At 45.5% G+C, this 24,737-nt stretch overlaps 10 non-coding genes across 10 annotated transcripts; all 10 read right to left on the bottom strand.

The window, feature by feature from the left end:
- Nucleotides 1-2,412: 2,412 nt before the first annotated feature.
- On the bottom strand, nt 2,413-2,483 carry trnag-gcc (transfer RNA glycine (anticodon GCC)). The gene has a single exon. It is a non-coding gene; the product is annotated as a tRNA-Gly (tRNA).
- A 2,645-nt stretch (nt 2,484-5,128) lies between these two features.
- trnag-gcc (transfer RNA glycine (anticodon GCC)) lies at nt 5,129-5,199 on the bottom strand. Its single transcript has one exon. It is a non-coding gene; the product is annotated as a tRNA-Gly (tRNA).
- A 3,511-nt stretch (nt 5,200-8,710) lies between these two features.
- trnag-gcc (transfer RNA glycine (anticodon GCC)) lies at nt 8,711-8,781 on the bottom strand. Its single transcript has one exon. It is a non-coding gene; the product is annotated as a tRNA-Gly (tRNA).
- Nucleotides 8,782-9,648: 867 nt separating this feature from the next.
- On the bottom strand, nt 9,649-9,719 carry trnag-gcc (transfer RNA glycine (anticodon GCC)). Its single transcript has one exon. It is a non-coding gene; the product is annotated as a tRNA-Gly (tRNA).
- A 2,867-nt stretch (nt 9,720-12,586) lies between these two features.
- Nucleotides 12,587-12,657, bottom strand: trnag-gcc (transfer RNA glycine (anticodon GCC)). Its single transcript has one exon. It is a non-coding gene; the product is annotated as a tRNA-Gly (tRNA).
- An 867-nt stretch (nt 12,658-13,524) lies between these two features.
- trnag-gcc (transfer RNA glycine (anticodon GCC)) lies at nt 13,525-13,595 on the bottom strand. Its single transcript has one exon. It is a non-coding gene; the product is annotated as a tRNA-Gly (tRNA).
- Nucleotides 13,596-15,942: 2,347 nt separating this feature from the next.
- Nucleotides 15,943-16,013, bottom strand: trnag-gcc (transfer RNA glycine (anticodon GCC)). Its single transcript has one exon. It is a non-coding gene; the product is annotated as a tRNA-Gly (tRNA).
- Nucleotides 16,014-17,659: 1,646 nt separating this feature from the next.
- Nucleotides 17,660-17,730, bottom strand: trnag-gcc (transfer RNA glycine (anticodon GCC)). The gene has a single exon. It is a non-coding gene; the product is annotated as a tRNA-Gly (tRNA).
- A 3,873-nt stretch (nt 17,731-21,603) lies between these two features.
- On the bottom strand, nt 21,604-21,674 carry trnag-gcc (transfer RNA glycine (anticodon GCC)). Its single transcript has one exon. It is a non-coding gene; the product is annotated as a tRNA-Gly (tRNA).
- A 2,233-nt stretch (nt 21,675-23,907) lies between these two features.
- Nucleotides 23,908-23,978, bottom strand: trnag-gcc (transfer RNA glycine (anticodon GCC)). The gene has a single exon. It is a non-coding gene; the product is annotated as a tRNA-Gly (tRNA).
- Between the last annotated feature and the right edge of the window lie 759 nt (nt 23,979-24,737).

The raw sequence follows: 24,737 nt of genomic DNA on the forward strand, positions 1-24,737 counted from the left end.
TGCTCAGGTGACAAGGGTTTCAAGTGGATGAAAGAGGAATAAGTACCGATGAGACTTAGATCTCGGGATTACTAAGTCACGGGTTACAGTAACGTCCGGATGGGACGATGTAATCATTGTCTTCTTTGCAGAACGAGGAAAATGCATTGGTCGGGAATCGAACCCAGGCCTCCCGCGTGGCAGCCGAGAATTCTACCACTGAACAACCAATGCTCAGGTTATGAAAATCTTAAGTGGTTGAATGGGAAAGAAGTACTAATCATTAAAGATAATTGGATAGATGAGTGAGTGAGTGAGACAGACACAAATGTCTGGTTGTAGCAATTATTTGCCATCCTCTACTATATAGAACGGGGAAAACCATTGGCCGCGAATCAAGCAGACACCTCCCGAGTGGCAGGTGAGATCTCTACCACTGTAGGACCAATGCTCAGGTGACAAGTGTTTGAACCGGCTGAAGGAGGAATAAGTACCAATCAGAACTTTAACCCATAAAACATGAATGATGCAGCCAACACGAGCCAATGAGGCACAGACGAACCTCTGGATGGCACGATGCAGTCATCGTCGTCTATGCAGAAGGAGGAAAAAGTACCAATCAGACCCAGACCTCAGGATTACTAAGGCGCGGGTATCAGGAACGTCCAGATGGGATGAAGTAGAAAGAAGTACCAATCAATATAGATAGATGAGTGAGTGAGTGAAAGAGAGAGAGAGACAGACACAAATGTCTGGTTGTTACAATAATAGCCATCCTCTTCTATATAGATCGAGGATAACCATTGGCCTCGAATCAAGCAACAACCTCCCGAGTGGATGGTGAGATCTCTGCCACTGTAGCACAAATGCTCAGGTGACAAGGGTTTCAAGTGGATGAAAGAGGAATAAGTACCGATGAGACTTAGATCTCGGGATTACTAAGTCACGGGTTACAGTAACGTCCGGATGGGACGATGTAATCATTGTCTTCTTTGCAGAACGAGGAAAATGCATTGGTCGGGAATCGAACCCAGGCCTCCCGCGTGGCAGCCGAGAATTCTACCACTGAACAACCAATGCTCAGGTTATGAAAATCTTAAGTGGTTGAATGGGAAAGAAGTACTAATCATTAAAGATAATTGGATAGATGAGTGAGTGAGTGAGACAGTCACAAATGTCTGGTTGTAGCAATTATTTGCCATCCTCTACTATATAGAACGGGGAAAACCATTGGCCGCGAATCAAGCAGACACCTCCCGAGTGGCAGGTGAGATCTCTACCACTGTAGGACCAATGCTCAGGTGACAAGTGTTTGAACCGGCTGAAGGAGGAATAAGTACCAATCAGAACTTTAACCCATAAAACATGAATGATGCAGCCAACACGAGCCAATGAGGCACAGACGAACCTCTGGATGGCACGATGCAGTCATCGTCGTCTATGCAGAAGGAGGAAAAAGTACCAATCAGACCCAGACCTCGGGATAACTAAGGCACGGGAAACAGGAACGTCCGGATGGGACGATGTAGAAAGAGGTACCAATCTTTTTAGATAGATGAGTGAGTGAGAGAGAGAGACAGACACAAATGTCTGGTTTTTGCAATTATTTGCCATCCTGTTCTATATAGAATGGGGAAAACCATTGGCCGCAAATCGAGCAATGAATTCCTGCGTGGCAGCTGAGATCTCTACCACTGTAGGACCAATGCTCAGGTGACAAGGGTATCAAGTGGATGAACGAGGAATAAGTACCAATCAGACCAAGACCTCGGGATTACTAAGGCGCGGGAAACAGGAACGTCCGGATGGGATGATGTAGAAAGAGGTACCAATCATTATAGATAGATGAGTGAGTGAGTGAAAGAGAGAGAGAGACAGACACAAATGTCTGGTTGTTACAATAATAGCCATCCTCCTCTACATAGAATGGGGAAAACCATTGGCCGCGAATCAAGCAACAACCTCCCGAATGGAAGGTGAGATCTCTACCACTGTCGGACCAATGGTCAGGTGACAAGGGTTCAAATGGTTGAACGATGAATAAGTACCAATCAGACTTAGACCTCGGGATAACTAAGGCACGGGAAGCAGGAACGTCCGGATGGGACGATGTAGAAAGAGGTACCAATCTCTATAGATAGATGAGTGAGTGAGAGAGAGAGACAGACACAAATGTGTGGTTGTTACAATAATAGCCATCCTCTTCTATATAGATCGGGGATAACCATTGCCCGCGAATCAAGCAACAACCTCCCGAGTGGTAGGTGAGATCGCTACCACTGTCGGACCAATGCTCAGGTGACAAGGGTTTCAAGTGGATGAAAGAGGAATAAGTACCGATGAGACTTAGATCTCGGGATTACTAAGACACGGGTTACAGTAACGTCCGGATGGGACGATGTAATCATTGTCTTCTTTGCAGAACGAGGAAAATGCATTGGTCGGGAATCGAACCCAGGCCTCCCGCGTGGCAGGCGAGAATTCTACCACTGAACAACCAATGCTCAGGTTATGAAAATCTTAAGTGGTTGAATGGGAAAGAAGTACTAATCATTAAAGATAATTGGATAGATGAGTGAGTGAGTGAGACAGACACAAATGTCTGGTTGTTGCAATTATTTGCCATCCTCTACTATATAGAACGGGGAAAACCATTGGCCGCGAATCAAGCAGACACCTCCCGAGTGGCAGGTGAGATCTCTACCACTGTAGGACCAATGCTCAGGTGACAAGTGTTTGAACCGGCTGAAGGAGGAACAAGTACCAATCAGAACTTTAACCCATAAAACATGAATGATGCAGCCAACACGAGCCAATGAGGCACAGACGAACCTCTGGATGGCACGATGCAGTCATCGTCGTCTATGCAGAAGGAGGAAACAGTACCAATCAGACCCAGACCTCGGGATAACTAAGGCACGAGAAACAGGAACGTCCGGATGGGACGATGTAGAAAGAGGTACCAATCTTTATAGATAGATGAGTGAGTGAGAGAGAGAGACAGACACAAATGTCTGGTTGTTGCAATTATTTGCCATCCTGTTCTATATAGAACGGGGAAAACCATTGGCCGCGAATCGAGCAATGAATTCCTGCGTGGCAGCTGAGATCTCTACCACTGTAGGACCAATGCTCAGGTGACAAGGGTATCAAGTGGATGAACGAGGAATAAGTACCAATCAGACTTGGACCTCGGGATTACTAAGGCGCGGGAAACAGGAACGTCCGGATGGGATGATGTAGAAAGAAGTACCAATCATTATAGATAGATGAGTGAGTGAGTGAAAGAGAGAGAGAGACAGACTCAAATGTCTGGTTGTTACAATAATAGCCATCCTCTTCTACATAGAATGGGGAAAACCATTGGCCGCGAATCAAGCAACAACCTCCCGAGTGGAAGGTGAGATCTCTACCACTGTCGGACCAATGGTCAGGTGACAAGGGTTTCAAATGGTTGAACGATGAATAAGTACCAATCAGACTTAGACCTCGGGATAACTAAGGCACGGGAAACAGGAACGTCCGGATGGGACGATGTAGAAAGAGGTACCAATCTCTATAGATAGATGAGTGAGTGAGAGAGAGAGACAGACACAAATGTCTGGTTGTTACAATCATAGCCATCCTCTTCTACATAGAATGGGGAAAACCATTGGCCGCGAATCAAGCAACAACCTCCCTAGTGGAAGTCGAGATCTCTACCACTGTCGGACCAATGGTCAGGTGACAAGGGTTTCAAATGGTTGAACAATGAATAAGTACCAATCAGACTTAGACCTCAGGATGACTAAGGCGCGGGTATCAGGATCGTCCAGATGGGACGAAGTAGAAAGAAGTACCAATCATTATAAATAGATGACTGAGTTAGTGAGAGAGAGAGACAGACACAAATGTCTGGTTGTTACAATAATAGCCATCCTCTTCTATATAGAACGGGGAAAACCATTGGCCGCGAATCAAGCAGACACCTCCCGAGTGGCAGGTGAGATCTCTACCACTGTAGGACCAATGCTCAGGTGACAAGTGTTTGAACCGGCTGAAGGAGGAATAAGTACCAATCAGAACTTTAACCCATAAAACATGAATGATGCAGCCAACACGAGCCAATGAGGCACAGACGAACCTCTGGATGGCACGATGCAGTCATCGTCGTCTATGCAGAAGGAGGAAACAGTACCAATCAGACCCAGACCTCGGGATAACTAAGGCACGGGAAACAGGAACGTCCGGATGGGACGATGTAGAAAGAGGTACCAATCTTTATAGATAGATGAGTGAGTGAGAGAGAGAGACAGACACAAATGTCTGGTTGTTGCAATAATTTGCCATCCTGTTCAATATAGAACGGGGAAAACCATTGGCCGCGAATCGAGCAATGAATTCCTGCGTGGCAGCTGAGATCTCTACCACTGTAGGACCAATGCTCAGGTGACAAGGGTATCAAGTGGATGAACGAGGAATAAGTACCAATCAGACTTGGACCTCGGGATTACTAAGGCGCGGGAAACAGGAACGTCCGGATGTGATGATGTAGAAAGAAGTACCAATCATTATAGATAGATGAGTGAGTGAGTGAAAGAGAGAGAGAGACAGACACAAATGTCTGGTTGTTACAATAATAGCCATCCTCTTCTACATAGAATGGGGAAAACCATTGGCCGCGAATCAAGCAACAACCTCCCGAGTGGAAGGTGAGATCTCTACCATTGTCGGACCAATGGTCAGGTGACAAGGGTTTCAAATGGTTGAACGATGAATAAGTACCAATCAGACTTAGACCTCGGGATAACTAAGGCACGGGAAACAGGAACGTCCGGATGGGACGATGTAGAAAGAGGTACCAATCTCTATAGATAGATGAGTGAGTGAGAGAGAGGGACAGACACAAATGTCTGGTTGTTACAATAATAGCCATCCTCTTCTGTATAGATCGAGGATAACCATTGGCCGCGAATCAAGCAACAACCTCCCGAGTGGATGGTGAGATCTCTACCACTGTAGCACAAATGCTCAGGTGACAAGGGTTTCAAGTGGATGAAAGAGGAATAAGTACCGATGAGACTTAGATCTCGGGATTACTAAGTCACGGGTTACAGTATCGTCCGGATGGGACGATGTAATCATTGTCTTCTTTGCAGAATGAGGAAAATGCATTGGCCGGGAATCGAACCCGGGTCTCCCGCGTGGCAGGCGAGAATTCTACAACTGAACAACCAATGCTCAGGTTATGAAAATCTAAAGTGGTTGAATGTGAAAGAAGTACCAATCATTAAAGATAATTGGATAGATGAGTGAGTGAGTGAGACAGACACAAATGTCTGGTTGTTGCAATTATTTGCCATCCTCTACTATATAGAACGGGGAAAACCATTGGCCGCGAATCAAGCAAAGGCCTCCCGAGTAGCAGGTGAGGTCTCTACGTCTGTAGGACCAATGCTCAGGTGACAAGGGTTTCGAGTGGTTGAACAAGGAATAAGTAACAATCATTATAGATAGATGAGTGAGTGAAAGAGAGAGAGAGACAGACACAAATGTCTGGTTGTTACAATAATAGCCATCCTCTTCTATATAGATCGAGGATAACCATTGGCCGCGAATCAAGCAACAACCTCCCGAGTGGCAGGTGAGATTTCTAATACTGTCGGACCAATGGTCAGGTGACAAGGGTTTGAAATGGTTGAACGATGAATAAGTACCAATCAGACCAAGACCTCGGTATTACTAAGGCGCGGGAAACAGGAACGTCCGGATGGGATGATGTAGAAAGAAGTACCAATCATTATAGATAGATGAGTGAGTGAGTGACAGAGAGAGAGAGACAAATGTCTGGTTGTAACAATAATAGCTAACCTCTTCTATATAGAACGGAGAAAAAAATTGGCCGCGAATCAAGCAGACACCTCCCGAGTGGCAGGTGAGATCTCAACCACTGTAGGACCAATTCTCAGGTGATAAGTGTTTGAACCGGCTGAAGGAGGAATAAGTACCAATCAGAACTTTAACCCATAAAACATGAATGATGCAGCCAATACGAGCCAATGAGGCACAGACGAACCTCTGGATGGCACGATGCAGTCATCGTCGTCTATGCAGAAGGAGGAAAAAGTACCAATCAGACCCAGACCTCAGGATTACTAAGGCGCGGGTATCAGGAACGTCCGGATGGGATGATGTAGAAAGAAGTACCAATCATTATAGATAGATGAGTGAGTGAAAGAGAGAGAGAGACAGACACAAATGTCTGGTTGTTACAATAATAGCCATCCTCTTCTACATAGCATGGGGAAAACCATTGGCTGCGAATCAAGCAACAACCTCCCGAGTGGCAGGTGAGATCTCTACCACTGTAGCACAAATGCTCAGGTGACAAGGGTTTCAAGTGGATGAACGAGGAATAAGTACCGATGAGACTTAGATCTCGGGAATACTAAGTCACGGGTTACAGTAACGTCCGGATGGGACGATGTAATCTTGTCTTCTTTGCAGAACGAGGAAAATGCATTGGCCGCGAATCGAACCCGGGCCTCCCGCGTGACAGGCGAGAACTCTACCACTGAACAACCAATGCTCAGGTTATGAAAATCTTAAGTGGTTGAATGGGATAGAAGTACTAATCATTATAGATAATAGGATAGATGAGTGAGTGAGTGAGACAGACACAAATGTCTGGTTGTTGCAATGATTTGCCATCCTCTACTATATAGAACGGGGAAAACCATTGGCCGCGAATCAAGCAAAGGCCTCCCGAGTGGCAGGTGAGGTCTCTACGTCTGTAGGACCAATGCTCAGGTGACAAGGGTTTCGAGTAGTTGAACGAGGAATAAGTAACAATCATTATAGATAGATGAGTGAGTGAGTGACAGAGAGAGAGAGACAAATGTCCGGTTGTTACAATAATAGCCAACCTCTTCTATATAGAACGGAGAAAATAATTGGCCGCGAATCAAGCAGACACCTCCCCAGTGGCAGGTGAGATCTCTACCACTGTAGGACCAATTCTCAGGTGATAAGTGTTTGAACCGGCTGAAGGAGGAATAAGTACCAATCAGAACTTTAACCCATAAAACATGAATGATGCAGCCAACACGAGCCAATGAGGCACAGACGAACCTCTGGATGGCACGATGCAGTCATCGTCGTCTATGCAGATGGAGGAAAAAGTACCAATCAGACCCAGACCTCAGGATTACTAAGGTGTGGGTATCAGGAACGTCCAGATGGGACGAAGTAGAAAGAAGGACCAATCATTATAAATAGATGACTGAGTTAGTGAGAGAGAGAGACAGAAAGACACAAATGTCTGGTTGTTACAATAATAGCCATCCTCTTCTACATAGAATTGGGAAAACCATTGGCTGCGAATCAAGCAACAACCTCCCAAGTGGAAGGTGAGATCTCTACCACTGTTGGACCAATGGTCAGGTGACAAGGGTTTCAAATGGTTGAACGATGAATAAGTACCAATCAGACCAAGACCTCGGGATTACTAAGGCGCGGGAAACAGGAACGTCCGGATGGGATGATGTAGAAAGAAGTACCAATCATTATATATAGATGAGTGAGTGAGTGAAAGAGAGAGAGAGACAGACACAAATGTCTGGTTGTTACAATAATTCCCATCCTCTTCTATATAGAACGGAGAAAAAAATTGGCCACGAATCAAGCAGACACCTCCGAGTGGCAGGTGAGATCTCTACCACTGTAGGACCAATGCTCAGGTCACAAGGGTTTCAAATGGTTGAACGATGAATAAGTACCAATCAGACCAAGACCTCGGGATTACTAAGGCGCGGGAAACAGGAACGTCCGGATGGGACGATGTAGAAAGAGGTACCAATCTTTATAGATAGATGAGTGAGTGAGAGAGAGAGACAGACACAAATGTGTGGTTGTTACAATAATAGCCATCCTCTTCTATATAGATCGGGGATAACCATTGGCCGCGAATCAAGCAACAACCTCCCGAGTGGAAGGTGAGATATCTACCACTGTAGCACAAATGCTCAGGTGACAAGGGTTTCAAGTGGATGAACGAGGAATAAGTTCCAATCATACCCAGACCTCGGGATAACTAGGGCACGGGAAACAGGAACGTCTGGATGGGACGATGTAGAAAGAGGTACCAATCTTTACAGATAGATGAGTGAGTGAGAGAGAGAGAGAGACAGACACAAATGTCTGGTTGTTACAATAATAGCCATCCTCTTCTACATAGAATGGGGAAAACCATTGGCCGCGAATCAAGCAACAACCTCCCGAGTGGAAGGTGAGATCTCTACCACTGTTGGACCAATGGTCAGGGGACAAGGGTTTGAAATGGTTGAACGATGAATAAGTACCAATCAGACCATGACCTCGGGATTACTAAGGCGCAGGAAACAGGAACGTCCGGATGGGATGATGTAGAAAGAAGTACCAATCATTATAGATTGATGAGTGAGTGAGTGAAAGAGAGAGAGAGACAGACACAAATGTCTGGTTGTTACAATAATAGCCATCCTCTTCTACATAGAATGGGGAAAACCATTGGCCGCGAATTAAGCAACAACCTCCCGAGTGGCAGGTGAGATCTCTACCACTGTCGGACCAATGCTCAGGTGACAAGGGTTTCAAGTGGATGAACGAGGAATAAGTACCGATGAGACTTAGATCTCGGGATTACTAAGTCACAGGTTACAGTAACGCCCGTATGGGACGATGTAATCATTGTCTTCTTGCAGAACGAGGAAAATGCATTGGCCGGGAATCGAACCCGGGCCTCCCGCGTGGCAGGCGAGAATTCTACCACTGAACAACCAATGCTCAGGTTATGAAAATCTTAAGTGGTTGAATGGGAAAGAAGTACTAATCATTATAGATAATAGGATAGATGAGTGACTGAGTGAGACAGACACAAATGTCTGGTTGTTGCAATTATTTGCCATCCTCTACTATATAGAACGAGGAAAACCATTGGCCGCGAATCAAGTAAAGGCCTCCCGTGTGGCAGGTGAGTTCTCTACGTCTGTAGGACCAATGCTCAGGTGACAAGGGTTTCGAGTAGTTGAACAAGGAATAAGTAACAATCATTATAGATAGATGAGTGAGTGAGTGAAAGAGAGAGAGAGACAGACACAAATGTCTGGTTGTTACAATAATAGCCATCCTCTTCTACATAGAATGGGGAAAACCATTGGCCGCGAATCAAGCAAAACCTCCCTAGTGGAAGGTGAGATCTCTACCACTGTCGGACCAATGGTCAGGTGACAAGGGTTTCAAATGGTTGAACGATGAATAAGTACCAATCAGACTTAGACCTCAGGATTACTAAGGTGCGGGTATCAGGAACGTCCAGATGGGACGAAGTAGAAAGAAGTACCAATCATTATAAATAGATGACTGAGTTAGTGAGAGAGAGAGACAGACACAAATGTCTGGTTGTTACAATAATAGCCATCCTCTTCTATATAGATCGGGGATAACCATTGTCCGCGAATCAAGCAACAACCTCCCGAGTGGCCGGTGAGATCGCTACCACTGGCGGACCAATGCTCAGGTGACAAGGGTTTCAAGTGGATGAACGAGGAATACGTACCGATGAAACTTAGATCTCGGGATTACTAAATCAGGGTTACAGTAACGCCCGTATGGGACGATGTATTCATTGTCTTCTTTGCAGAACGAGGAAAATGCATTGGCCGGGAATCGAACCCGGGCCTCCCGCGTGGCAGGCGAGAATTCTACCACTGAACAACCAATGCTCAGGTTATGAAAATCTTAAGTGGTTGAATGGGAAAGAAGTACTAATCATTAAAGATAATTGGATAGATGAGTGAGTGAGTGAGACAGACACAAATGTCTGGTTGTAGCAATTATTTGCCATCCTCTACTATATAGAACGGGGAAAACCATTGGCCGCGAATCAAGCAGACACCTCCCGACTGGCAGGTGAGATCTCTACCACTGTAGGACCAATGCTCAGGTGACAAATGTTTGAACCGGCTGAAGGAGGAATAAGTACCAATCAGAACTTTAACCCATAAAACATGAATGATGCAGCCAACACGAGCCAATGAGGCACAGACGAACCTCTGGATGGCACGATGCAGTCATCATCGTCTATGCAGAAGGAGGAAAAAGTACCAATCAGACCCAGACCTCGGGATAACTAAGGCACGGGAAACAGGAACGTCCGGATGGGACGATGTAGAAAGAGGTACCAATCTTTTTAGATAGATGAGTGAGTGAGAGAGAGAGACAGAAACAAATGTCTGGTTGTTGCAATTATTTGCCATCCTGTTCTATATAGAACGGGGAAAACCATTGGCCGCGAATCGAGCAATGAATTCCTGCGTGGCAGCTGAGATCTCTACCACTGTAGGACCAATGCTCAGGTGACAAGGGTATCAAGTGGATGAACGAGGAATAAGTACCAATCAGACCAAGACCTCGGGATTACTAAGGCGCGGGAAACAGGAACGTCCGGATGGGACGATGTAGAAAGAGGTACCAATCTTTATAGATAGATGAGTGAGTGAGAGAGAGAGACAGACACAAATGTGTGGTTGTTACAATAATAGCCATCCTCTTCTATATAGATCGGGGATAACCATTGGCTGCGAATCAAGCAACAACCTCCCGAGTGGAAGGTGAGATCTCTACCACTGTCGGACCAATGGTCAGGTGACAAGGGTTTCAAATGGTTGAACGATGAATAAGTACCAATCAGACTTAGACCTCGGGATTACTAAGGCGCGGGTATCAGGAACGTCCAGATGGGACGAAGTAGAAAGAAGTACCAATCATTATAAATAGATGACTGAGTTAGTGAGAGAGAGAGACAGACACAAATGTCTGGTTGTTACAATAATAGCCATCCTCTTCTATATAGATCGGGGATAACCATTGTCCGCGAATCAAGCAACAACCTCCCGAGTGGCCGGTGAGATCGCTACCACTGGCGGACCAATGCTCAGGTGACAAGGGTTTCAAGAGGATGAAAGAGGAATAAGTTCCAATCATACCCAGACCTCGGGATAACTAAGGCACTGGAAACAGGAACGTCCGGATGGGACGATGTAGAAAGAGGTACCAATCTTTATAGATAGATGAGTGAGTGAGAGAGAGAGACAGACACAAATGTCTGGTTGTTACAATAATAGCCATCCTCTTCTAAATAGAATGGGGAAAACCATGGGCCGCGAATCAAGCAACAACCTCCCGAGTGGAAGGTGAGATATCTACCACTGTAGCACAAATGCTCAGGTGACAAGGGTTTCAAGTGGATGAACGAGGAATAAGTAACGATGAGACTTAGATCTCGGGATTACTAAGTCACAGGTTACAGTAACGTCCGGATGGGATGATGTAGAAAGAAGTACCAATCATTATAGATAGATGAGTGAGTGAGTGAAAGAGAGAGAGAGAGACAGACACAAATGTCTGGTTGTTACAATAATTCCCATCCTCTTCTATATAGAACGGAGAAAAAAATTGGCCACGAATCAAGCAGACACCTCCGAGTGGCAGGTGAGATCTCTACCACTGTAGGACCAATTCTCAGGTGATAGGTGTTTGAACCGGCTGAAGGAGGAATAAGTACCAATCAGAACTTTAACCCATAAAACATGAATGATGCAGCCAACACGAGCCAATGAGGCACAGACGAACCTCTGGATGGCACGATGCAGTCATCATCGTCTATGCAGAAGGAGGAAAAAGTACCAATCAGACCCAGACCTCAGGATTACAAAGGCGCGGGTATCAGGAACGTCCAGATGGGACGAAGTAGAAAGAAGTACCAATCATTATAAATAGATGACAGAGTAAGTGAGAGAGATAGAGAGACAGACACAAATGTCTGGTTGTTGCAATGATTTGCCATCCTCTACTATATAGAACGAGGAAAACCATTGGCCGCGAATCAAGCAAAGGCCTCCCGAGTGGCAGGTGAGGCCTCTACGTCTGTAGGACCAATGCTCAGGTGACAAGGGTTTCGAGTAGTTGAACAAGGAATAAGTAACAATCATTATAGATAGATGAGTGAGTGAGTGACAGAGAGAGAGAGACAAATGTCTGGTTGTTACAATAATAGCTAACCTCTTCTATATAGAACGGAGAAAAAAATTGTCCGCGAATCAAGCAGACACCTCCCGAGTTGCAGGTGAGATCTCTACCACTGTCGGACCAATGGTCAGGTGACAAGGGTTTGAAATGGTTGAACGATGAATAAGTACCAATCAGACCAAGACCTCGGGATTACTAAGGCGCGGGAAACAGGAACGTCCGGATGGGATGATGTAGAAAGAAGTACCAATCATTATAGATAGATGAGTGAGTGAGTGAAAGAGAGAGAGAGACAGACACAAATGTCTGGTTGTTACAATAATAGCCATCCTCTTCTACATACAATTTGGAAAACCATTGGCCGCGAATCAAGCAACAACCTCCCGAGTGGCAGGTGAGATCTCTACCACTGTCGGACCAATGCTCAGGTGACAAGGGTTTCAAGTGGATGAACGAGGAATAAGTACCGATGAGACTTAGATCTCGGGATTACTAAGTCACAGGTTACAGTAACGCCCGTATGGGACGATGTAATCATTGTCTTCTTGCAGAACGAGGAAAATGCATTGGCCGGGAATCGAACCCGGGCCTCCCGCGTGGCAGGCGAGAATTCTACCACTGAACAACCAATGCTCAGGTTATGAAAATCTTAAGTGGTTGAATGGGAAAGAAGTACTAATCATTATAGATAATAGGATAGATGAGTGACTGAGTGAGACAGACACAAATGTCTGGTTGTTGCAATTATTTGCCATCCTCTACTATATAGAACGAGGAAAACCATTGGCCGCGAATCAAGTAAAGGCCTCCCGAGTGGCAGGTGAGTTCTCTACGTCTGTAGGACCAATGCTCAGGTGACAAGGGTTTCGAGTAGTTGAACAAGGAATAAGTAACAATCATTATAGATAGATGAGTGAGTGAGTGAAAGAGAGAGAGAGACAGACACAAATGTCTGGTTGTTACAATAATAGCCATCCTCTTCTACATAGAATGGGGAAAACCATTGGCCGCGAATCAAGCAAAACCTCCCTAGTGGAAGGTGAGATCTCTACCACTGTCGGACCAATGGTCAGGTGACAAGGGTTTCAAATGGTTGAACGATGAATAAGTACCAATCAGACTTAGACCTCAGGATTACTAAGGTGCGGGTATCAGGAACGTCCAGATGGGACGAAGTAGAAAGAAGTACCAATCATTATAAATAGATGACTGAGTTAGTGAGAGAGAGAGACAGACACAAATGTCTGGTTGTTACAATAATAGCCATCCTCTTCTATATAGATCGGGGATAACCATTGTCCGCGAATCAAGCAACAACCTCCCGAGTGGCCGGTGAGATCGCTACCACTGGCGGACCAATGCTCAGGTGACAAGGGTTTCAAGTGGATGAACGAGGAATACGTACCGATGAAACTTAGATCTCGGGATTACTAAGTCAGGGTTACAGTAACGCCCGTATGGGACGATGTATTCATTGTCTTCTTTGCAGAACGAGGAAAATGCATTGGCCGGGAATCGAACCCGGGCCTCCCGCGTGGCAGGCGAGAATTCTACCACTGAACAACCAATGCTCAGGTTATGAAAATCTTAAGTGGTTGAATGGGAAAGAAGTACTAATCATTAAAGATAATTGGATAGATGAGTGAGTGAGTGAGACAGACACAAATGTCTGGTTGTAGCAATTATTTGCCATCCTCTACTATATAGAACGGGGAAAACCATTGGCCGCGAATCAAGCAGACACCTCCCGACTGGCAGGTGAGATCTCTACCACTGTAGGACCAATGCTCAGGTGACAAATGTTTGAACCGGCTGAAGGAGGAATAAGTACCAATCAGAACTTTAACCCATAAAACATGAATGATGCAGCCAACACGAGCCAATGAGGCACAGACGAACCTCTGGATGGCACGATGCAGTCATCATCGTCTATGCAGAAGGAGGAAAAAGTACCAATCAGACCCAGACCTCGGGATAACTAAGGCACGGGAAACAGGAACGTCCGGATGGGACGATGTAGAAAGAGGTACCAATCTTTTTAGATAGATGAGTGAGTGAGAGAGAGAGACAGAAACAAATGTCTGGTTGTTGCAATTATTTGCCATCCTGTTCTATATAGAACGGGGAAAACCATTGGCCGCGAATCGAGCAATGAATTCCTGCGTGGCAGCTGAGATCTCTACCACTGTAGGACCAATGCTCAGGTGACAAGGGTATCAAGTGGATGAACGAGGAATAAGTACCAATCAGACCAAGACCTCGGGATTACTAAGGCGCGGGAAACAGGAACGTCCGGATGGGACGATGTAGAAAGAGGTACCAATCTTTATAGATAGATGAGTGAGTGAGAGAGAGAGACAGACACAAATGTGTGGTTGTTACAATAATAGCCATCCTCTTCTATATAGATCGGGGATAACCATTGGCTGCGAATCAAGCAACAACCTCCCGAGTGGAAGGTGAGATCTCTACCACTGTAGGACCAATGCTCAGGTGACAAATGTTTGAACCGGCTGAAGGAGGAATAAGTACCAATCAGAACTTTAACCCATAAAACATGAATGATGCAGCCAACACGAGCCAATGAGGCACAGACGAACCTCTGGATGGCACGATGCAGTCATCATCGTCTATGCAGAAGGAGGAAAAAGTACCAATCAGACCCAGACCTCGGGATAACTAAGGCACGGGAAACAGGAACGTCCGGATGGGACGATGTAGAAAGAGGTACCAATCTTTTTAGATAGATGAGTGAGTGAGAGAGAGAGACAGAAACAAATGTCTGGTTGTTGCAATTATTTGCCATCCTGTTCTATATAGAACGGGGAAAACCATTGGCCGCGAATCGAGCAATGAATTCCTGCGTGGCAGCTGAGATCTCTACCACTGTAGGACCAATGCTCAGGTGACAAGGGTATCAAGTGGATGAACGAGGAATAAGTACCAATCAGACCAAGACCTCGGGATTACTAAGGCGCGGGAAACAGGAACGTCCGGATGGGACGATGTAGAAAGAGGTACCAATCTTTATAGATAGATGAGTGAGTGAGAGAGAGAGACAGACACAAATGTGTGGTTGTTACAATAATAGCCATCCTCTTCTATATAGATCGGGGATAACCATTGGCCGCGAATCAAGCAACAACCTCCCGAGTGGAAGGTGAGATATCTACCACTGTAGCACAAATGCTCAGGTGACAAGGGTTTCAAGTGGATGAACGAGGAATAAGTTCCAATCATACCCAGACCTCGGGATAACTAGGGCACGGGAAACAGGAACGTCTGGATGGGACGATGTAGAAAGAGGTACCAATCTTTACAGATAGATGAGTGAGTGAGAGAGAGAGAGAGACAGACACAAATGTCTGGTTGTTACAATAATAGCCATCCTCTTCTACATAGAATGGGGAAAACCATTGGCCGCGAATCAAGCAACAACCTCCCGAGTGGAAGGTGAGATCTCTACCACTGTTGGACCAATGGTCAGGGGACAAGGGTTTGAAATGGTTGAACGATGAATAAGTACCAATCAGACCATGACCTCGGGATTACTAAGGCGCAGGAAACAGGAACGTCCGGATGGGATGATGTAGAAAGAAGTACCAATCATTATAGATTGATGAGTGAGTGAGTGAAAGAGAGAGAGAGACAGACACAAATGTCTGGTTGTTACAATAATAGCCATCCTCTTCTACATAGAATGGGGAAAACCATTGGCCGCGAATGAAGCAACAACCTCCCGTGTGGCAGGTGAGATCTCTACCACTGTCGGACCAATGCTCAGGTGACAAGGGTTTCAAGTGGATGAACGAGGAATAAGTACCGATGAGACTTAGATCTCGGGATTACTAAGTCAGGGTTACAGTAACGCCCGTATGGGACGATATAATCATTGTCTTCTTTGCAGAACGAGGAAAATGCATTGGCCGGGAATCGAACCCGGGCCTCCCGCGTGGCAGGCGAGAATTCTACCACTGAACAACCAATGCTAAGGTTATGAAAATCTTAAGTGGTTGAATGGGAAAGAAGTACTAATCTTTAAAGATAATTGGATAGATGAGTGAGTGAGTGAGACAGACACAAATGTCTGGTTGTTGCAATTATTTGCCATCCTCTACTATATAGAACGGGGAAAACCATTGGCCGCGAATCAAGCAGACACCTCCCGAGTGGCAGGTGAGATCTCTACCAATGTAGGACCAATGCTCAGGTGACAAATGTTTGAACCGGCTGAAGGAGGAATAAGTACCAATCAGAACTTTAACCCATAAAACATGAATGATGCAGCCAACACGAGCCAATGAGGCACAGACGAACCTCTGGATGGCACGATGCAGTCATCATCGTCTATGCAGAAGGAGGAAAAAGTACCAATCAGACCCAGACCTCGGGATAACTAAGGCACGGGAAACAGGAACGTCCGGATGGGACGATGTAGAAAGAGGTACCAATCTTTATAGATAGATGAGTGAGTGAGAGAGAGAGACAGACACAAATGTCTGGTTGTTGCAATTATTTGCCATCCTGTTCTATATAGAACGGGGAAAACCATTGGCCGCGAATCGAGCAATGAATTCCTGCGTGGCAGCTGAGATCTCTACCACTGTAGGACCAATGCTCAGGTGACAAGGGTATCAAGTGGATGAACAAGGAATAAGTACCAATCAGACCAAGACCTCGGGATTACTAAGGCGCGGGAAACAGGAACGTCCGGATGGGACGATGTAGAAAGAGGTACCAATCTTTATAGATAGATGAGTGAGTGAGAGAGAGAGACAGACACAAATGTGTGGTTGTTACAATAATAGCCATCCTCTTCTATATAGATCGGGGATAACCATTGGCCGCGAATCAAGCAACAACCTCCCGAGTGGAAGGTGAGATATCTACCACTGTAGCACAAATGCTCAGGTGACAAGGGTTTCAAGTGGATGAACGAGGAATAAGTTCCAATCATACCCAGACCTCGGGATAACTAGGGCACGGGAAACAGGAACGTCTGGATGGGACGATGTAGAAAGAGGTACCAATCTTTACAGATAGATGAGTGAGTGAGAGAGAGAGAGAGACAGACACAAATGTCTGGTTGTTACAATAATAGCCATCCTCTTCTACATAGAATGGGGAAAACCATTGGCCGCGAATCAAGCAACAACCTCCCGAGTGGAAGGTGAGATCTCTAACACTGTTGGACCAATGGTCAGGGGACAAGGGTTTGAAATGGTTGAACGATGAATAAGTACCAATCAGACCATGACCTCGGGATTACTAAGGCGCAGGAAACAGGAACGTCCGGATGGGATGATGTAGAAAGAAGTACCAATCATTATAGATTGATGAGTGAGTGAGTGAAAGAGAGAGAGAGACAGACACAAATGTCTGGTTGTTACAATAATAGCCATCCTCTTCTACATAGAATGGGGAAAACCATTGGCCGCGAATGAAGCAACAACCTCCCGTGTGGCAGGTGAGATCTCTACCACTGTCGGACCAATGCTCAGGTGACAAGGGTTTCAAGTGGGTGAACGAGGAATAAGTACCGATGAGACTTAGATCTCGGGATTACTAAGTCAGGGTTACAGTAACGCCCGTATGGGACGATGTAATCATTGTCTTCTTTGCAGAACGAGGAAAATGCATTGGCCAGGAATCGAACCCGGGCCTCCCGCGTGGCAGGCGAGAATTCTACCACTGAACAACCAATGCTAAGGTTATGAAAATCTTAAGTGGTTGAATGGGAAAGAAGTACTAATCTTTAAAGATAATTTGATAGATGAGTGAGTGAGTGAGACAGACACAAATATCTGGTTGTTGCAATTATTTGCCATTCCTCTACTATATAGAACGGGGAAAACCATTGGCCGCGAATCAAGCAGACACCTCCCGAGTGGCAGGTGAGATCTCTACCAATGTAGGACCAATGCTCAGGTGACAAGTGTTTGAACCGGCTGAAGGAGGAATAAGTACCAATCAGAACTTTAACCCATAAAACATGAATGATGCAGCCAACACGAGCCAATGAGGCACAGACGAACTTCTGGATGGCACGATGCAGTCATCGTCGTCTATGCAGAAGGAGGAAAAAGTACCAATCAGACCCAGACCTCGGGATAACTAAGGCACGGGAAACAGGAACGTCCGGATGGGACGATGTAGAAAGAGGTACCAATCTTTATAGATAGATGAGTGAGTGAGAGAGAGAGACAGACACAAATGTCTGGTTGTTGCAATTATTTGCCATCCTGTTCTATATAGAACGGGGAAAACCATTGGCCGCGAATCGAGCAATGAATTCCTGCGTGGCAGCTGAGATCTCTACCACTGTAGGACCAATGCTCAGGTGACAAGGGTATCAAGTGGATGAAAGAGGAATAAGTACCAATCAGACCAAGACCTCGGGATTACTAAGGCGCGGGAAACAGGAACGTCCGGATGGGATGATGTAGAAAGAAGTACCAATCATTATAGATAGATGAGTGAGTGAGTGAAAGAGAGAGAGAGACAGACACAAATGTCTGGTTGTTACAGTAATAGCCATCCTCTTCTACATAGAATGGGGAAAACCATTGGCAGCGAATCAAGCAACAACCTCCCGAGTGGAAGGTGAGATCTCTACCACTGTCGGACCAATGGTCAGGTGACAAGGGTTTGAAATGGTTGAACGATGAATAAGTACCAATCAGACTTAGACCTCAGGATTACTAAGGCGCGGGTATCAGGAACGTCCAGATGGGACGAAGTAGAAAGAAGTACCAATCATTATAAATAGATGACTGAGTTAGTGAGAGAGAGAGACAGACACAAATGTCTGGTTGTTACAATAATAGCCATCTTCTTCTATATAGATCGAAGATAACCATTGGCCGCGAATCAAGCAACAACCTCCCGAGTGGCAGGTGAGATCTCTAATACTGTCGGACCAATGGTCAGGTGACAAGGGTTTGAAATGGTTGAACGATGAATAAGTACCAATCAGACTTAGACCTCAGGATTACTAAGGCGCGGGTATCAGGAACGTCCAGATGGGACGAAGTAGAAAGAAGTACCAATCATTATAAATAGATGACTGAGTTAGTGAGAGAGAGAGACAGACACAAATGTCTGGTTGTTACAATAATAGCCATCCTCTTCTATATAGATCGGGGATAACCATTGTCCGCGAATCAAGCAACAACCTCCCGAGTGGCCGGTGAGATCGCTACCACTGGCGGACCAATGCTCAGGTGACAAGGGTTTCAAGTGGATGAAAGAGGAATAAGTTCCAATCATACCCAGACCTCGGGATAACTAAGGCACTGGAAACAGGAACGTCCGGATGGGACAATGTAGAAAGAGGTACCAATCTTTATAGATAGATGAGTGAGTGAGAGAGAGAGACAGACACAAATGTCTGGTTATTACAATAATAGCCATCCTCTTCTACATAGAATGGGGAAAACCATTGGCCGCGAATCAAGCAACAACCTCCCGAGTGGAAGGTGAGATATCTACCACTGTAGCACAAATGCTCAGGTGACAAGGGTTTCAAGTGGATGAACGAGGAATAAGTAACGATGAGACTTAGATCTCAGGATTACTAAGTCACAGGTTACAGTAACGTCCGGATGGGATGATGTAGAAAGAAGTACCAATCATTATAGATAGATGAGTGAGTGAGTGAAAGAGAGAGAGAGAGACAGACACAAATGTCTGGTTGTTACAATAATTCCCATCCTCTTCTATATAGAACGGAGAAAAAAATTGGCCACGAATCAAGCAGACACCTCCGAGTGGCAGGTGAGATCTCTACCACTGTAGGACCAATTCTCAGGTGATAGGTGTTTGAACCGGGTGAAGGAGGAATAAGTACCAATCAGAACTTTAACCCATAAAACATGAATGATGCAGCCAACACGAGCCAATGAGGCACAGACGAACCTCTGGATGGCACGATGCAGTCATCATCGTCTATGCAGAAGGAGAAAAAAGTACCAATCAGACCCAGACCTCAGGATTACAAAGGCGCGGGTATCAGGAACGTCCAGATGGGACGAAGTAGAAAGAAGTACCAATCATTATAAATAGATGACAGAGTAAGTGAGAGAGAGAGAGAGACAGACACAAATGTCTGGTTGTTGCAATGATTTGCCATCCTCTACTATATAGAACGAGGAAATCCATTGGCCGCGAATCAAGCAAAGGCCTCCCGAGTGGCAGGTGAGGTCTCTACGTCTGTAGGACCAATGCTCAGGTGACAAGGGTTTCGAGTAGTTGAACAAGGAATAAGTAACAATCATTATAGATAGATGAGTGAGTGAGTGACAGAGAGAGAGAGACAATTGTCTGGTTGTTACAATAATAGCTAACCTCTTCTATATAGAACGGAGAAGAAAATTGGCCGCGAATCAAGCAGACACCTCCCGAGTGGCAGGTGAGATCTCTACCACTGTAGCACCAATTCTCAGGTGATAAGTGTTTGAACCGGCTGAAGGAGGAATAAGTACCAATCAGAACTTTAACCCATAAAACATGAATGATGCAGCCAACACGAGCCAATGAGGCACAGACGAACCTCTGGATGGCACGATGCAGTCATCGTCGTCTATGCAGAAGGAGGAAAAAGTACCAATCAGACCCAGACCTCAGGATTACTAAGGCGCGGGTATCAGGAACGTCCAGATGGGACGAAGTAGAAAGAAGTACCAATCATTATAAATAGATGACTGAGTTAGTGAGAGAGAGAGACAGACACAAATGTCTGGTTGTTACAATAATAGCCATCCTCTTCTATATAGATCGGGGATAACCATTGTCCGCGAATCAAGCAACAACCTCCCGAGTGGCCGGTGAGATCGCTACCACTGGCGGACCAATGCTCAGGTGACAAGGGTTTCAAGTGGAAGACAGAGGAATAAGTTCCAATCATACCCAGACCTCGGGATAACTAAGGCACTGGAAACAGGAACGTCCGGATGGGACGATGTAGAAAGAGGTACCAATCTTTATAGATAGATGAGTGAGTGAGAGAGAGAGACAGACACAAATGTCTGGTTGTTACAATAATAGCCATCCTCTTCTTCATAGAATGGGGAAAACCATTGGCCGCGAATCAAGCAACAACCTCCCGAGTGGAAGGTGAGATATCTACCACTGTAGCACAAATGCTCAGGTGACAAGGGTTTCAAGTGGATGAAAGAGGAATAAGTAACGATGAGACTTAGATCTCGGGATTACTAAGTCACAGGTTACAGTAACGTCCGGATGGGATGATGTAGAAAGAAGTACCAATCATTATAGATTGATGAGTGAGTGAGTGAAAGAGAGAGAGAGACAGACACAAATGTCTGGTTGTTACAATAATAGCCATCCTCTTCTACATAGAATGGGGAAAACCATTGGCCGCGAATGAAGCAACAACCTCCCGAGTGGCAGGTGAGATCTCTACCACTGTCGGAACAATGCTCAGTTGACAAGGGTTTCAAGTGGATGAACGAGGAATAAGTACCGATGAGACTTAGATCTCGGGATTACTAAGTCAGGGTTACAGTAACGCCCGTATGGGACGATGTAATCATTGTCTTCTTTGCAGAACGAGGAAAATGCATTAGCCGGGAATCGAACCCGGGCCTCCCGCGTGGCAGGCGAGAATTCTACCACTGAACAACCAATGCTCAGGTTATGAAAATTTTAAGTGGTTGAATGGGAAAGAAGTACTAATCATTATAGATAATAGGATAGATGAGTGAGTGAGTGAGACAGACACAAATGTCTGGTTGTTGCAATTATTTGCCATCCTCTACTATATAGAACGGGGAAAACCATTGGCCGCGAATCAAGCAGACACCTCCCGAGTGGCAGGTGAGATCTCTACCACTGTAGGACCAATGCTCAGGTGACAAGTGTTTGAACCGGCTGAAGGAGGAATAAGTACCAATCAGAACTTTAAACCATAAAACATGAATGATGCAGCCAACACGAGCCAATGAGGCACAGACGAACCTCTGGATGGCACGATGCAGTCATCGTCGTCTATGCAGAAGGAGGAAAAAGTACCAATCAGACCCAGACCTCGGGATAACTAAGGCACGGGAAACAGGAACGTCCGGATGGGACGATGTAGAAAGAGGTACCAATCTTTTTAGATAGATGAGTGAGTGAGAGAGAGAGACAGACACAAATGTCTGGTTGTTGCAATTATTTGCCATCCTGTTCTATATAGAACGGGGAAAACCATTGGCCGCGAATCGAGCAATGAATTCCTGCGTGGCAGCTGAGATCTCTACCACTGTAGGACCAATGCTCAGGTGACAAGGGTATCAAGTGGATGAACGAGTAATAAGTACCAATCAGACCAAGACCTCGGGATTACTAAGGCGCGGGAAACAGGAACGTCCGGATGGGATGATGTTGAAAGAAGTACCAATCTTTAAAGATAGATGAGTGAGTGAGTGAAAGAGAGAGAGAGACAGACACAAATGTCTGGTTGTTACAGTAATAGCCATCCTCTTCTACATAGAATGGGGAAAACCATTGGCAGCGAATCAAGCAACAACCTCCCGAGTGGAAGGTGAGATCTCTACCACTGTCGGACCAATGGTCAGGTGACAAGGGTTTCAAATGGTTGAACGATGAATAAGTACCAATCAGACTTAGACCTCGGGATAACTAAGGCACGGGAAACAGGAACGTCCGGATGGGACGATGTAGAAAGAGGTACCAATCTCTATAGATAGATGAGTGAGTGAGAGAGAGAGACAGACACAAATGTCTGGTTGTTACAATAATAGCCATCCTCTTCTACATAGAATGGGGAAAACCATTGGCCGCGAATCAAGCAACAACCTCCCTAGTGGAAGGTGAGATCTCTACCACTGTCGGACCAATGGTCAGGTGACAAGGGTTTCAAATGGTTGAACGATGAATAAGTACCAATCAGACTTAGACCTCAGGATTACTAAGGCGCGGGTATCAGGAACGTCCAGATGGGACGAAGTAGAAAGAAGTACCAATCATTATAAATAGATGACTGAGTTAGTGAGAGAGAGAGACAGACACAAATGTCTGGTTGTTACAATAATAGCCATCCTCTTCTATATAGATCGGGGATAACCATTGTCCGCGAATCAAGCAACAAGCTCCCGAGTGGCCGGTGAGATCGCTACCACTGGCGGACCAATGCTCAGGTGACAAGGGTTTCAAGAGGATGAAAGAGGAATAAGTTCCAATCATACCCAGACCTCGGGATAACTAAGGCACTGGAAACAGGAACGTCCGGATGGGACGATGTAGAAAGAGGTACCAATCTTTATAGATAGATGAGTGAGTGAGAGAGAGAGACAGACACAAATGTCTGGTTGTTACAATAATAGCCATCCTCTTCTACATAGAATGGGGAAAACCATTGGCCGCGAATCAAGCAACAACCTCCTGAGTGGAAGGTGAGATCTCTACCACTGTCGGACCAATGGTCAGGTGACAAGGGTTTGAAATGGTTGAACGATGAATAAGTACCAATCAGACCAAGACCTCGGGATTACTAAGGCGCGGGAAACAGGAACGTCCGGATGGGATGATGTAGAAAGAAGTACCAATCATTATAGATAGATGAGTGAGTGAGTGAAAGAGAGAGAGAGACAGACACAAATGTCTGGTTGTTACAATAATAGCCATCCTCTTCTATATAGATCGAGGATAACCATTGGCCTCGAATCAAGCAACAACCTCCCGAGTGGATGGTGAGATCTCTACCACTGTAGCACAAATGCTCAGGTGACAAGGGTTTCAAGTGGATGAAAGAGGAATAAGTACCGATGAGACTTAGATCTCGGGATTACTAAGTCACGGGTTACAGTAACGTCCGGATGGGACGATGTAATCATTGTCGTCTTTGCAGAACGAGGAAAATGCATTGGCCGGGAATCGAACCCAGGCCGCCCGCGTGGCAGCCGAGAATTCTACCACTGAACAACCAATGCTCAGGTTATGAAAATCTTAAGTGGTTGAATGGGAAAGAAGTACTAATCATTAAAGATAATTGGATAGATGAGTGAGTGAGTGAGACAGACACAAATGTCTGGTTGTAGCAATTATTTGCCATCTTCTACTATATAGAACGGGGAAAACCATTGGCCGCGAATCAAGCAGACACCTCCCGAGTGGCAGGTGAGATCTCTACCACTGTAGGACCAATGCTCAGGTGACAAGTGTTTGAACCGGCTGAAGGAGGAATAAGTACCAATCAGAACTTTAACCCATAAAACATGAATGATGCAGCCAACACGAGCCAATGAGGCACAGACGAACCTCTGGATGGCACGATGCAGTCATCGTCGTCTATGCAGAAGGAGGAAAAAGTACCAATCAGACCCAGACCTCGGGATAACTAAGGCACGGGAAACAGGAACGTCCGGATGGGACGATGTAGAAAGAGGTACCAATCTTTTTAGATAGATGAGTGAGTGAGAGAGAGAGACAGAAACAAATGTCTGGTGGTTGCAATTATTTGCCATCCTGTTCTATATAGAACGGGGAAAACCATTGGCCGTGAATCGAGCAATGAATTCCTGCGTGGCAGCTGAGATCTCTACCACTGTAGGACCAATGCTCTGGTGACAAGGGTATCAAGTGGATGAACGAGGAATAAGTACCAATCAGACCAAGACCTCGGGATTACTAAGGCGCGGGAAAAAGGAACGTCCGGATGGGACGATGTAGAAAGAGGTACCAATCTTTAT

Source organism: Amia ocellicauda, chromosome 20, assembly GCF_036373705.1.
Source record: "Amia ocellicauda isolate fAmiCal2 chromosome 20, fAmiCal2.hap1, whole genome shotgun sequence".
NCBI classification, from domain to species: Eukaryota; Metazoa; Chordata; class Actinopteri; order Amiiformes; family Amiidae; genus Amia; species Amia ocellicauda.